Source organism: Vidua macroura, chromosome 4 (assembly GCF_024509145.1).
Source record: "Vidua macroura isolate BioBank_ID:100142 chromosome 4, ASM2450914v1, whole genome shotgun sequence".
Taxonomy (NCBI): domain Eukaryota; kingdom Metazoa; phylum Chordata; class Aves; order Passeriformes; family Viduidae; genus Vidua; species Vidua macroura.
This window is the reverse complement of record NC_071574.1, coordinates 1,414,349-1,426,873: the sequence shown is the minus strand read 5'-3', so window position 1 is coordinate 1,426,873 and position 12,525 is coordinate 1,414,349. Positions and strand designations below refer to the sequence as shown.

Sequence of the window (12,525 nt, the reverse complement as noted above, 5' to 3'; positions counted from 1 at the left end):
CGCCCCGGCCGCGCGCGGGGCGGGGGGGGGGGGCACACGCACCGGGCACCTCGTGACGTCACGGCCGCCCCGGCCGCGTGCGGGGGGGGGGGGGGGGCACGGGCGCACCGCGCGTGCGCCGGGTCGCGGCCGTCAGCGGGGCCGCGGGGCAGCCGCGCCCCCCCCCGGGAAGGGACCCGCGGCAGCGACGGCGCACGCCCGGCCCCGGGGTCCCAGCCCGGGATTCACCCCGCGGGACGGGACCGCCGGGCCGTGGGACAACGCCGTGCGTGCCGCGCAGAGCGCCGGGAAGGGCTGGGGACACGTGTGAAATGTCACGGCAAACGGCCGTCTCGGTCTCCTCCACTGCACTGCACAATGTCTTGAGTTGGAAGGGACACACACGGATTATCAAAGTCCAACTCCTGGCCCTGCACAGGACCCCCTCCAAAATTCCACCCTGTGCCCGAGAGCGTTGTCCAAATGCTCGTTGAGCCCTGGCAGCCTTGGGGCCGTGACCACTTGAACATGGAATGGGGCCACCCAAAAGGCATTTCATCCCTTTTGATAAACCTGAATTGCTTTTGTTCCTTTCTCATCTGCTAAGTGGTGGTGAGCCACCCGAAGAGCTCAAGCCACACCTGCACAGAGCACAAGCAGCAGCCTGGTCACAAGCAGAGCTCCACTACAAAAGGCAGCCCGGAGCATCGCCATCCTCATTTTGCTAAGTGAGAAGCCAAGACGCACAAAACGCACCCACAAAGGGCTTTACGTTAAACCTCTCGAGTTTCCAGAATCGGCATCCAGAGCTGTGGTCTCGTATGAAGAGTTAAACCCTGCCAGCCCTTCCCAAAAGGAACATGAATGTTCCACAGGAATGCCAGAGCCTACACAAAGGTAGTGTTCCTCCAGGTGAGGCAGCTGTGCCTCCTACAAACACGCTGAATTCGTGCCGTAACGGCGGCAGCAAAGGGACTTTGGAACTCGCGAGCAAGTACAAAGCATTCACTCCATCAGTTCCTCTCCAGGGAAACACTCGGTGCAGCAGCGCCAGTACAGACAGACTGCAGGATGTTTCCATTCAGAGCAGCAAGAACGGATCTGTTCCCACCTCCGTGAAGGGAATGCGCATTACAAGCACTCCGAACAGCAGCCTATTTCCAAATCCCCTCAAACAAAAAAGTAACATGGAAGTTGTGCATCCTTTGGTATAATATCTGCACAAGGAACGCAATCAGCAGTGCTGAACCCCTAGGGCGGGCTGATCACTGCATTTAACGGGAGTTTTCTGCCAGGTTCCTCAAACAGATGTACACAGACATAAGAAAATGAAACATGTTCCCCTGGCACTACATCACTTTTTCCCTAATGGTATATTCTAGGAAGAAGCATTTGGACCAAGTATCTGCTATTGCTGTGCCATACAGTTATTCTTTCATTTAAAAAATATTCAGAAGAAAATACTTAAATTCGATTTCAATTCACTTTCTTGTTGATGTTTTTGTGGTTTTTTTAAAGTCATTATAAGGATGAGTGATCCAAACTGAGATTTTTTTAAAACTATTTTTGTTTCACATTTCCCAATCTGAAAAAGACAAGAAGGGGCCAAGGAATTCCTAGAGAAATATCAAGCATGAATTTTATCACAGGAGGTAAGTAAAGAAAGCATTTGTTTACAAGATTGATATCACAGGACTAGATGAATTTCTGTAAGAGAAACACTAGGGAAGTGATGAGTAGCTTGGAAACACTTCAGCTGAGAGGGTTTTTTCTCCTTACAACAATCATGTCTTAATTGTAGTTCCCTCTTGAGCTGAAGAAAACCTTAATTTGTAGCTGCCGTTTAAACATTTGGTACATTCCCCAAATTCCTCCTGAGCAGACCAAAGCAGGCAGGATGGCAGCCAAGGATCTGGTCCATGAGGTGGAATTCTAAATGCTGAGTAGAGCTTCAGATTTCCATTAAGGCCACAGAAACAATTTATCTGTTGTTGAAGAAAGTCAGATCTCAACAATGAACCAAACAAAATGCTTCAAAGCCATCCCAGGGCACATTTTTCTTCTCCACAAGGTTTTCAAGAGAACAGTTCAAGCCTGTAAGAAACTGAAGTAGTTCACTTAAAAATCCTGAAGTTTAACAAACTGTTACAGCTAAGTGGAATGAAATATATATTCAACTTTATACTGAAACATTTATTGTGGCAAAGGAAATTGTATTTATTTTGTTTGCTATTCAGCGAGGTCTTTGCTTTGTATGGCTTTACTTTTAGACAGCCGAAGTGATGTTTTCCTTTTATTTCTAACCTTGCAAATAGAGATTTTCAATTTTCTTATGTTTTGCAGGAGTCAAGAGAGCTTCCAAGAGGTCGTTTGGGTGTACTGCTCATCGTGAGGGCTGCTAGGAATAATGTATGTTTCATTTGTGAACAAGTGCAACAGCCACTCACAGTAGAGGCCTAGGCAGGAAGTGCCCAGAACACCTGAGTAATCTGGGGTTTAGATAAATACTCACTTTATGAGCAGATGGTCTTTAACAGAGATCTTGGTCCTCCCCAGGGCTGCACATATTCCTGAGGCAAAGCACTTGGGGAAACTAATGGACAACACGAGCAGTCAGAGGTACATCACTGCAGCAAAGCAGTGAAAAGATCAAAACTGTACATGGAAACCAGGAAATACATAAGGACAGGGTAAAAAAAGAGGATCAACTGGGAGAAGTCACACAGAAAATACATGGGTTTGCAGTTCATTGCAACAGCTGGAACTGGAGGCACAGATTTAGGTCAGTGTGGAATTCTCTGCTGCACCACATGTTGCACCTCTCTCATTTTCTCGCTGGAGCTGCTGGACTTTGCTAAATGAAGCTTCTGGAGGGCAGAAGGACCGGTGACATCGTGCCAGAGACTCACTCCCTCCTTTCCAAGTGACGAGGGTGGCCTCAAGCCTGTCCCAAGGCCTGCTGCTGGAGCAGCTCCCTCACCACCAGCTCCTGACCAGCGCTGACTCCAGAGGCTGGAGACTTGCCCAGCCTCTGGTGGATTGTGGAGATCCACGGTGGAGCTGCTGCACCTGCCCCAGGGCTTGTTTCTGCCCCTGGAGAAGCTCTCTCGGGCCGCTGTCCCACCACGTGCGCATCAGCGCTCACAGAAGTAGATCCTTGAAGGTTCCCCAAAGGAAAGGAATTATTTATCCATGACTGACGCTCCTGGCAAGCACCTTGCTGCCCGAGCAGGGCAGTGTGTGTGCTCTCTCTGCCTCTGCTGCTGGAGCACTCTTAGGTGGCATTAATTTACTCCTCAGTGAACCAGAAAGATGTTGGCAGAATAACTGATTTGATAGCTCAGTGATTCTGTCACGCTCTTGCTATGCAGGAGACCAAAGGTTCTCTCTGGCCTAAAAAAGCATCACTCCTGACAGGCTGGGAGGCACTGCTGGCCACTTAGCTCCTGCCTCTGGAAGCACCACAGGGAGAAAGTAATGAAAAATTAATGCCTTATTTTTTATCTTTTTGTGCGGGGCAAGGGCAAAAACACAGGCTTGAGCGAAACAGATGTTTTCATTTGTTTGCACTGGAAAGAAACAAGGAATGCTCTGCTAGGATTAAAGCTTCATCTCAGAATTTTAAAGAATACATTTTTCTTCTCTCTTTTTTTTTTATTTGAAGTATTCTTAATTAAGAATACGCCTTTAAAATAATGCTTTTGAAGAGAGTGATTTCTTTTTAATGCACTTGTCCTGGTTATTTTGAGCTGAGTAATTTTTAATGAATTCTTAGCAAACAAAATATTCCATTGTTTACACAGTTCTTTTTACAAGCAATTAGAATCAGTAACACTCCATGAATAAGACCTTTTGCCACTGGCTTTCATGACATGGATTTGAAATACAAACATTACTAAAAAAAGGGTATTTCAAGCTGTGAATTAAATGCTTCCTGGGGCTTGGAGCAATTTGGTCTATGGAAGGTGTCCCTGCCCATGGCAGGAGTTTGGAATGAGATGAGTTTTGAGATCCCTTCCAACCCAAACCATTCTGTGATTCCATGATTCTATGACTGCTGGAAGTTTGAGCACCAGTCTTGAACCCTGTGTGACTGGCTGACTCAGAAAGGATGAATGGTTCCCCTTCCAGAGTTCCCAGGGGTTTGTTACTTCTGGTTCAGTGGTGACAGACTCTGGGAAATATTTCTCTGCATTTCTCTGGCCTGGTAGGACTCATTTTAATATTACCTTGCCATATAAACCCAAGAGAAAGGTATGCATGTGGAAAAGCTGGCTGTGACAGCCTCAGTATCATCAAGGTGAGGAACTAAGTGTGATCTTGGCTGACAAACTCCACAGAGGCTGCCAGGGCTGCAAGGGAAGCAGGAAACACAGGAGCCCACATTGGCATGCCAGCACTGAAATTGTGCCGGGTCTTCCTGCTGAATGCTTTTGGTGAGTGCTTTGTAAACATTTCCAGGCATTTCCTAACAAGAAATGGGAGAGCTGACTCTATGTGATTTGCTCTACCACACGTTTTAGATTTGGAGCATCCTTTCAATGAAGGAAGCTGAAGAAGGAAATTCATAACAACACCTCCTGCTTCCCATCCACAGGCATTCCCAGCACTGGAGATGAAAAGGCTTTCCATGATGAAAAGGGGAAGGAGCAGTAACAAGAGTTAACCAGAACTGACAAAGAGGCAGGCTGGAATTTTATGGGGGAAATACATCAGTGTTGAGATTTTAGAAGTAGGGGAACATGGTCGGGGGGGTGAGAAAAGGGGAATATTTTAATGACAAAAGTTTGGACAGACTGAACTGAAGACAAAAGATTTGGTCAGAAAAGGGAAAGATCTTAAGGAACCCAGTGCATATGAGACACTGTTGACTGGAAAGAAGCTGAGTTTTAAGAAAAACACAGTTGTTAGACTGTGGAGATTTTAAACCTTAGTAGAAGAGAAAAGCAGCAGCTGGTTTCATGACCCAGACAGCAGGGAGTGCTCATGCCAAGAATAAAACAGACATAAGAAGAAGGATATGCACAACTTCCAAACCATGTCCCTAATCACCATACCTACTTGTCTTTTAAATTTCTACGGGGATAGTGACTCCAACACTTCCCTGGGTAACCTGTGCCAGGGATGGACAATCTTTTCCATGAAAAAAAAGTTCCTAATATTCAACCTAAACCTCTTCTGGTGCAACTTGAAGCCGTTCCTTGTTGTCCTATCTCTTGTTCCCCCTGCTTCCATGGTGCCAAGGGCTGCTGTAGTGAACTCTACCATTCTCAGTTTATCAAGCAAATTCAAGAGGATCCCATCAGCTCTCTGCCTACATCCTCCCCAGACACACAAGAAAGTGCAAAGTGTTTGCTTCTGGCTTATATTTGGGTCAGCTGAGTGAAATAAACAGCATCTCCTCCAGTTGACAGAAGCTCCTTTCCCATCCTGATTTCCATCTAGAAATTTTCTTGATTCTGAATTACGGGGAGGTCTTTCCATTTATTAAAAACTAAAAAAAAAAACAACTGGTAGAATCAGAGGAAACAAAAATATGGTATTTCCAGGATAATATCCCTGTAGAGAAGTAGCTTCTCTGTTTCTCCATTAGAGAACCATTTGCCAGAGATCAATTAAAGTGTGGTTGGGACACGAAATGAAATATCAATCCAGCAGGAAATGGTAACATATATTAGCAGACAACAGACACACCTTAGTTATGTGCACTCACCAACAAGAAGGCTTGGGTTGCCTTATCTTGGGAAAAACAAGGATCACCAGGATACACAGGGAATTGCAGTAGATGTACCATCACTGCAGGCAGGCAATGCAAAAGGTGCAGAAAACACTATCACAGAGGAAAAAAAATTGTATCAGACACAGGAAAATATTATTCCCATATTGAAATATAATTTAAAGGACATTTCAAAGTATTTTAAGGGTTTTAAAATGTAAACAACAGTTAAAGATTTATATGGGGTTTAAAGTGTTTTAGAAGTTTTGAAGTATTGCAAAGGTACACATTTATACCAGTATAAATTCAGAATAACTGAGAATTAAGCAATCATAGGACTGTGGATTAATTTTGAACTCTGTCCTCCAGCGAGATGGGTGACCAAGTTTGTATTCTCTGGGATCCCTTCAGCACCACCACAACAGAAATATGGAACCATTACCACTCCGGGGAGCTGCTCGGTGCCTCCTCCTGCTCCCACACGTGAGGCTACAGAAGAGCAGTAACAACACAAACAAGCTGTACTACCAGTGAAAACATGCACTGAGGAGAAAACTCCTTTCAACTCATGTGTAGGAGTAGGGAAGCTTGCTGATGTTATTTTAGGAGAAGATCCTTCTATTATTTGCCACATGGTAATTCCAAAATATCCTAATGAAGTAGTGTCTATATGTATTTCTGCACACTGATATTTATACACACACACATAAAATGGATAAGAGATTCTAGATCTTGATAATTAACTGGATACATGTGGGAGCCATCTGGACCACCCGACTTCCAGTCTTATTCCTTTCAACACTTGCTGAACCCTAAATTATCACAGCTTTTTAGGCATGCTGGCTGCAATTACTGTGGTGCTGGGACATTGTGCATCCAGCCTCTCTGAGCCCTCTGGCTGCCGCCTCTGGGCACTTCAGTAATGAAGGAACTAGTGGAATAAAACCTTCCTAATCCACCATGCTGGATAAATCAGGGGGTTTATCATCACCTAGACAATGTAAAGTGGCAAGCAGTGGAAAATAACTCTGCAGAGCTGAGTGTAGTATCTGTGCCCAATTTCCTGAAAGGTAAGGTGACTCAGCTGCAGGCAAATTCCACGTGCTTCTCTGCACAAAGCCGAGGATGTATGTTTGTAAACAGACAGATGAAGTGTTCTTTGCATGTTTGTGGGCTCCTTCTGGAGTGACAGCCTTGATCTACCCCAGCACCAAAAGATTATGGATAACACTGATCAAACAACAACCGCTGGCACAGTGTTGATATTCACTTCACAGGAATTTTCATTTCTATGTATATTATGACACGCATACAACTACAAACCTCTGTAGGGATCCTTCTTGCAGGCTCTGAATGCTGCTGTGTTTGGTGTATCCAGAGGAAAAGCACCTCACAAGCAGGGGACAGTAGCTGGGTTTCACCAGGAGGAGCAGCTCCCAGGGCTGTAAATTGCACCAGCAATGTCCAGCCTTCAGAGTAACTAGAAACAGCCACTCCAAAGGGCCACCCTGGATAAAAGCTTCCCTCCTAATGCACTGCAATCTTCTCTCCTTCTTTACAGCAGTGAACAAAATGTCATCCCCACCTGTTTCTCTCCCTTTTTTTTATAAGTTAGTTACTTTAAAAATGCCAAACTGTATAGGTTATCTATTGTCATTTAAAAGAGTAGAGATTTGTGCCTCATCCTAGTGCATGATTTGTACCAGTGTGTCACACAGATATTTTCTGGTCTTTCTTTCTCCTTAAAATAAGTTCTGACTCTGCTCACTCAAAGCACAACTTTTTTAAATTAAAGAAATAGTTTCTGAGACTTCACAAGTTGCAGAAGCAGGTCACTTGGAGGATTTTTGTCAGTATTTGCAGGGCAGGTATTAGAGAAAGTTACTTTGAAGTATCCCTTTGAACAGCAGACCTGTGAAATGATTCGCTTCCAGCTCACTTCTGCTGGAATTCAGAAAAACAAATTGATTTTTCCCCCCCTTTTTAATTCTATTTGTGTTTAGAAACATTGGTAAGTATTCAGCCTTTATTTCATGTCACGCACTGCTAACCCTGGATTTGTTTGGGGGTTTTACTGTTGTTTTTAGCAAACAGAAGGTGTCAAACCCAAACTAGGTTTCATAACAAAGCCATTACATAACTGCCCAATTAGCAGCTCGTTCAGTGCTATTAATAGCAGCTCCACATCCAACCCGCTCTGTGTAGTGCTCCAATAACTGGCAAGAGGAGGCTCCTCATTAGTTATTCATTCTCAGAGGAGAATAAATGAACTTGGTGGAGATTTATGAGATGCAGAGTAACGTGCTGTTTATTAGCTGCCACGCTGCTGCCTCTTCCACTGCTCCCTGCTCTTCCTGACTCCCAGGAGATGTTCAGCCCCAAGAACCATCCCTTCAAGCCTGTGTGGACATCCTGTGTGCATCCCAGACAGCGACACAGCTCCCACCGAGGTGGGCTCAAAGCCAGGAACCCCCTGGAGTCTTTTTCTTTGGCACAGTGCCTGTAATTTGGTGTTACCTTTCATTGACTGACACGCTGTAATTAATTCTCCAGTGACAGTGATGTTTCACCCCACGGCTGGCTGCCCTGCTCCTCCATTTCAGCTGCTCTGCTGCTCTGGGCTGGGTGTTGGTCATGCTGTGACCATTCAAACACAAATACCCAGAGCAATCTGAATAGTCTTTTGAAAGACTTTTTTTTACTGGAGTTTTGATCATTTTAAGCCACTTGAGCTGCTGACCACATAATCTGATCCAGAACTTCTTGTAACTTTCTGCACAATACTTTTTTTTACTTCCAAAGAGAGATCAGATCTGATTTCTATTTTTAAAATAGGCTACTTTAACTGTTGCAGCATGTGAGCTGGTTTGATCTTACATTCCTCTGTTCCTGAACTCCAACGTGGAAATAAAGAATTTGTGATGAGATTTTCTGTGGCCTGATGACAACCTTACATTCTTTACCATATGACTTCCTTTTATATTGGACCTCTCATCTGATAAAAACATGGGTCAAATCTCTCTATATATATATCTACACGTGTTTCTAAAGTAGTTTCTTCTCCCGAGGTCCATATTCTCTTCTCCTTGGGTGCCTCCACTGCTCCTGAATTCCAGACTGGTTAAGGTTTTACCTCTCTTCACTGTATCATGCTTCCCATCAGGGGCTGTCTATGGGGATACCAGAGGCTCTTGCACTCCTTTCCCCTAGGCACAAGCTGCTTCAGAATTAAGGATTTACTTACATCGGTACAAAATGAGCTACATTATTAAAGGGTCTGACTGAATATTGATTCAGATTTCTGTTCCTGCGTTGCTTCCTTGTTGACATAGTTGTCCTTCAGCCCTCTGTACTTGTCCTACAGTTGTATGTCCTCCCTGGATAAAAAAAAAAAAACAAGAGGAGAGAGATTTCCAGAGTCACCTGCATGGGTTAGCTAAAGTAGAAAAAGAGCAGGCACATTCTTTCATGGGCTTGTTGAATCCCCAGCCATGGTTTTCTTTTGGTTTGTTATTTCATTGCTTCCTGCTATCCATGTCCTCACTTTTCTCTCCTACCACAAACTATTCAATCAGCAATGTAAAATGTAAAACTGGAACGCAAAAACATGAAGAGTAAACACTTTTTTTTCTGTCCCTACATAATCTCTGGTGTTCTGTGTAAGTATAATCATAAATATTTTTCTTTTATTTATTAGTATATTGTGACAATATACTAATATTTTATGTTCACGTATTAATCATCCATTTCAGTAAAATTCATGATGTGTTTTGTCCCTTCTTACACATTTTTATACCTGCAGGATACACAAAGAGCCCCACGCTGCTCATGTACAATGATGGTGCTATTCACAACCCAGGTGGTCTCACCACCTTTTCCATTTGTGGCTGATTCAGCATGAAGAAAGTCTTGGGTTGCTGGTGGGAAAGCGGAGAAGAAATGATTGACTTGAGATTCCAGCACTTTTTGTTCTTTCACACTGAGTTCTTTAATACTGCAGTGTGTGAGAATGTGCAAGTGTACAAAAGGCAAGCTGGAAAACTGGGATTGCCATTCAGGGAATGCTACATTTTGGTTTGTATAGGAGACCAAGCTTACTTGTGACACAAAATTACTTTTCTGCCTTCCTCCGGAACAGAACTAAATGCTGCTCCAGAGCCTGAATTCCTGCCCACTGTATTTCTGAGTGCTTGATTTCAGAACTAGGTAGAAACAGCAATCAAGTTTTCTTTCTGAAAACACTTTCAAAGATATTGCCTTGGTTTTGACAAATTTTATACAAAAATGGGGGAAAAAACTAAGTTAAAATCAAAGGAAGATTTGAGTAATAGTTTTTCAAAACCCAGTAAGACATTCAGAACTGGAACAGGCTGAACATCTCTGAATCCTGTCTGAGCTTCAAAAGAGACATTGAAGGGATTGCATTAAATTAGGCTGCTCTTCTCCCACTTTGCTGAAATAATGAGTGTCCTTTCTGTGTAGAATAACTGGGTAGGATAAGCTTTAAGAATGGCTGGCAAAGGACTTGGCATAGAAAAGCAAGCTTCCCCTGCAACCTCACAAACCAGTTCACCTTTGCTGTGGCTCTGTTGAGTGAAAGCCTTACAGAAAAATGACTGTGACCTATTTTGTTTCATAGCAAACGTGGCTCTGATGCTCAGATAAAGACTGCTGTATTTCCTGAGTGCTCAAAGCTACTTACATGGGAGAAGATTGCTTGGTAAGTAAGGATTTGTAGGATCCAACGAGCCTAAGAGCATAAAAAACACGGGGCTGTGTCAAATCACAGGCCCCTCCAGCCCCGGTCTCTCCCAGCAGAAGGAAATGCCAGGCAGGAAGAAGCTGTTCCCTGTGAGGGCAGTGAGGCCGTGGCACAGGCTGCCCAGAGAAGCTGTGGCTGCCCCTAGATCCCTGGAAGTGTGCAAGGGCAGGCTGGATGGGGCTCAGACAGCCTGGTCTACGAAAGGTGTCCCTGCTCATGGCAAGGGATGGGAACAGGCTGAGCTGTCCCTCCAGCCCCAAGCAGTCTGTGACTCCACGTGCACAGAGAGCTCTGGCTTACCCCGCCCTGCACAGTGGGCTGTGTGCCAGACCCCACTGCTGTGCTGTGCTCCTCAGTGAAGCTGCAGCCTCTGGGCTGCTCCCTCAGCTCCCAGCAGCAGGGCAGCACCCTATCCTATCCTGCACGTCCCAGAGGCATCACAGGAGCTTGCTGGGACTCCTGACTCTGCCTTTATGTGATCTGTATGCAGCACCAATACAATTCAGACACAATTAAAAAAATATCAAGCCATTCAAGCAGCTTTTCATCTGACAAACCTCTATGTGAAGGATTAATATGCCCTGAGAGATTCAGAGAGATAGAAGCTTTGTGTTTAGTTCAACAGCCCTGCCAAAGGGTTCAGAAAGCTGTTTCCCAAGTGTTAAAATACAGCCCTCATCTGCATTTGTAATTTAGCATCCCTGGAAGTATGAACAACAGCAGCTCGTGAACTCACCCTTCATCCATCATCGGCAGAAAAATGAGTTTAACCGTGATGTAAGATTTCTTCTTTGCTTCACGTTGTGGAGATAGGATTCTGGTTGTATTGTTTCTTTCATCACCTTCCTAATCTCAGCTGAAAAATAAGAAGACATCTACTTGACCTTGAAGCCTCTGATATGAGGAAAAGGTATTTTCTAGATGCTTAAAGTGGGTCTATGCAGTTCTCTGTTCTACCTGCAGTCAAGGTTTACTCATTTCTCTTCAAAGAAAAAAAAAAATTAAGAAGATTAAAATCATCGAGTACCAGTAATGCACTGGGTTTTACCCATTATGTCCATTTTGGGGAGCCCCTAGAAACATTACAAATTTCTGGTGTGAGAAAGACACATGGTTGAGACACTTTCTCATAGTGTGTTTTTCTTAACAAGCAGGGTTGAGTATCAGTCCCAAAGATTCTTCCCCAGTAGAGTACATTTGCTCTGCCTTTCAGACTCCTTTTTTTTTTTAAGGTGGATGAATATGCTTAATAACTGAACTACTGGTAATGGAATTATCTCTTGTGTCTCTATAAAAGGAAAGCATATGCTTTTATACAAATTATTTATAAGCAAATGCCACAGTTGAAGTTATGAGCATTACAAAGAATGCCTGTCAGTTGAAATCTTTCTCAAGTTGAAAATGTAGGTTACACTAAGCTAAGTGAATGGAATAACAAGGAACTGGGGAGATTCAAGGTAGAAGTACCTGTCCATTTGCATAATGATGGAACAGGAGGCGAGCTGCTCAGGAAATGGATGCTGAGACACGAGCAGCTGCTCTTCTCGAGGTGCTTTCAGCGTGCCCGAGGTGCTGGCCCAGCTCAGAGGTGCCTGCACGCAGAGTGCTGGGCTGGTGTTTGCAGAAGACAGGCACAGGCACCTATGAACCTCTGCCAGCCCTGACAGCGTTTCTGTGCTGCCAGCAGCTCATGAGTTCACCCCAAGAAGCTGCTGCTTTAGGGGAGCCTGGGCTCAGCCCTGCCTGGCATTAAGTGCTGCCTTTCCAGCCCAGGCCTTCTGGACAGGTTACCCGGGAGCTTGGCAACTACCTCGATATCATGAAAACTGAAGAGGTTGTTCAGGAAAATAGCAATAGGCAATGAAAGGGCTCCCACAGGAGATCCTGGATCAGAGAAAATGTCTTTGCTCGCTGTCCCATCTTTAATTAATTTACAAATCCATGTGCCTAACTGAGCATTCGCAAGTTCACTTCTTTTTAAACAGATCAATAGGACCAGAAAGGGTTGAATCTATGAAACTGCAATGAGAATGACAACACTTGAGGCAACAGAAAATCTCAGCAAGGA

General features: G+C 44.4%; 1 protein-coding gene and 1 long non-coding RNA gene across 4 annotated transcripts in view; one reads left to right on the top strand and one right to left on the bottom strand.

Annotated features, from left to right (window-relative positions):
• CAMK2D (calcium/calmodulin dependent protein kinase II delta) overlaps positions 1-12,525 on the bottom strand; it is a 201,776-nt gene that overhangs the window by 165,478 nt on the left and 23,773 nt on the right. For all 3 annotated transcript variants that reach the window (XM_053975118.1, XM_053975120.1, XM_053975117.1), the window contains exons 7-10: positions 11,194-11,313; positions 9,492-9,612; positions 8,940-9,072; positions 5,693-5,809 (exon numbers count right to left, since the gene is read on the bottom strand). The gene's annotated coding sequence lies outside the window, so the exon portion shown is untranslated. The remainder of the gene's footprint in view (positions 1-5,692; positions 5,810-8,939; positions 9,073-9,491; positions 9,613-11,193; positions 11,314-12,525) is intronic.
• LOC128805998 (uncharacterized) lies at positions 148-3,612 on the top strand. Its single transcript, XR_008436678.1, has 2 exons — positions 148-1,631; positions 2,323-3,612. It is a non-coding gene; the product is annotated as an uncharacterized LOC128805998 (long non-coding RNA).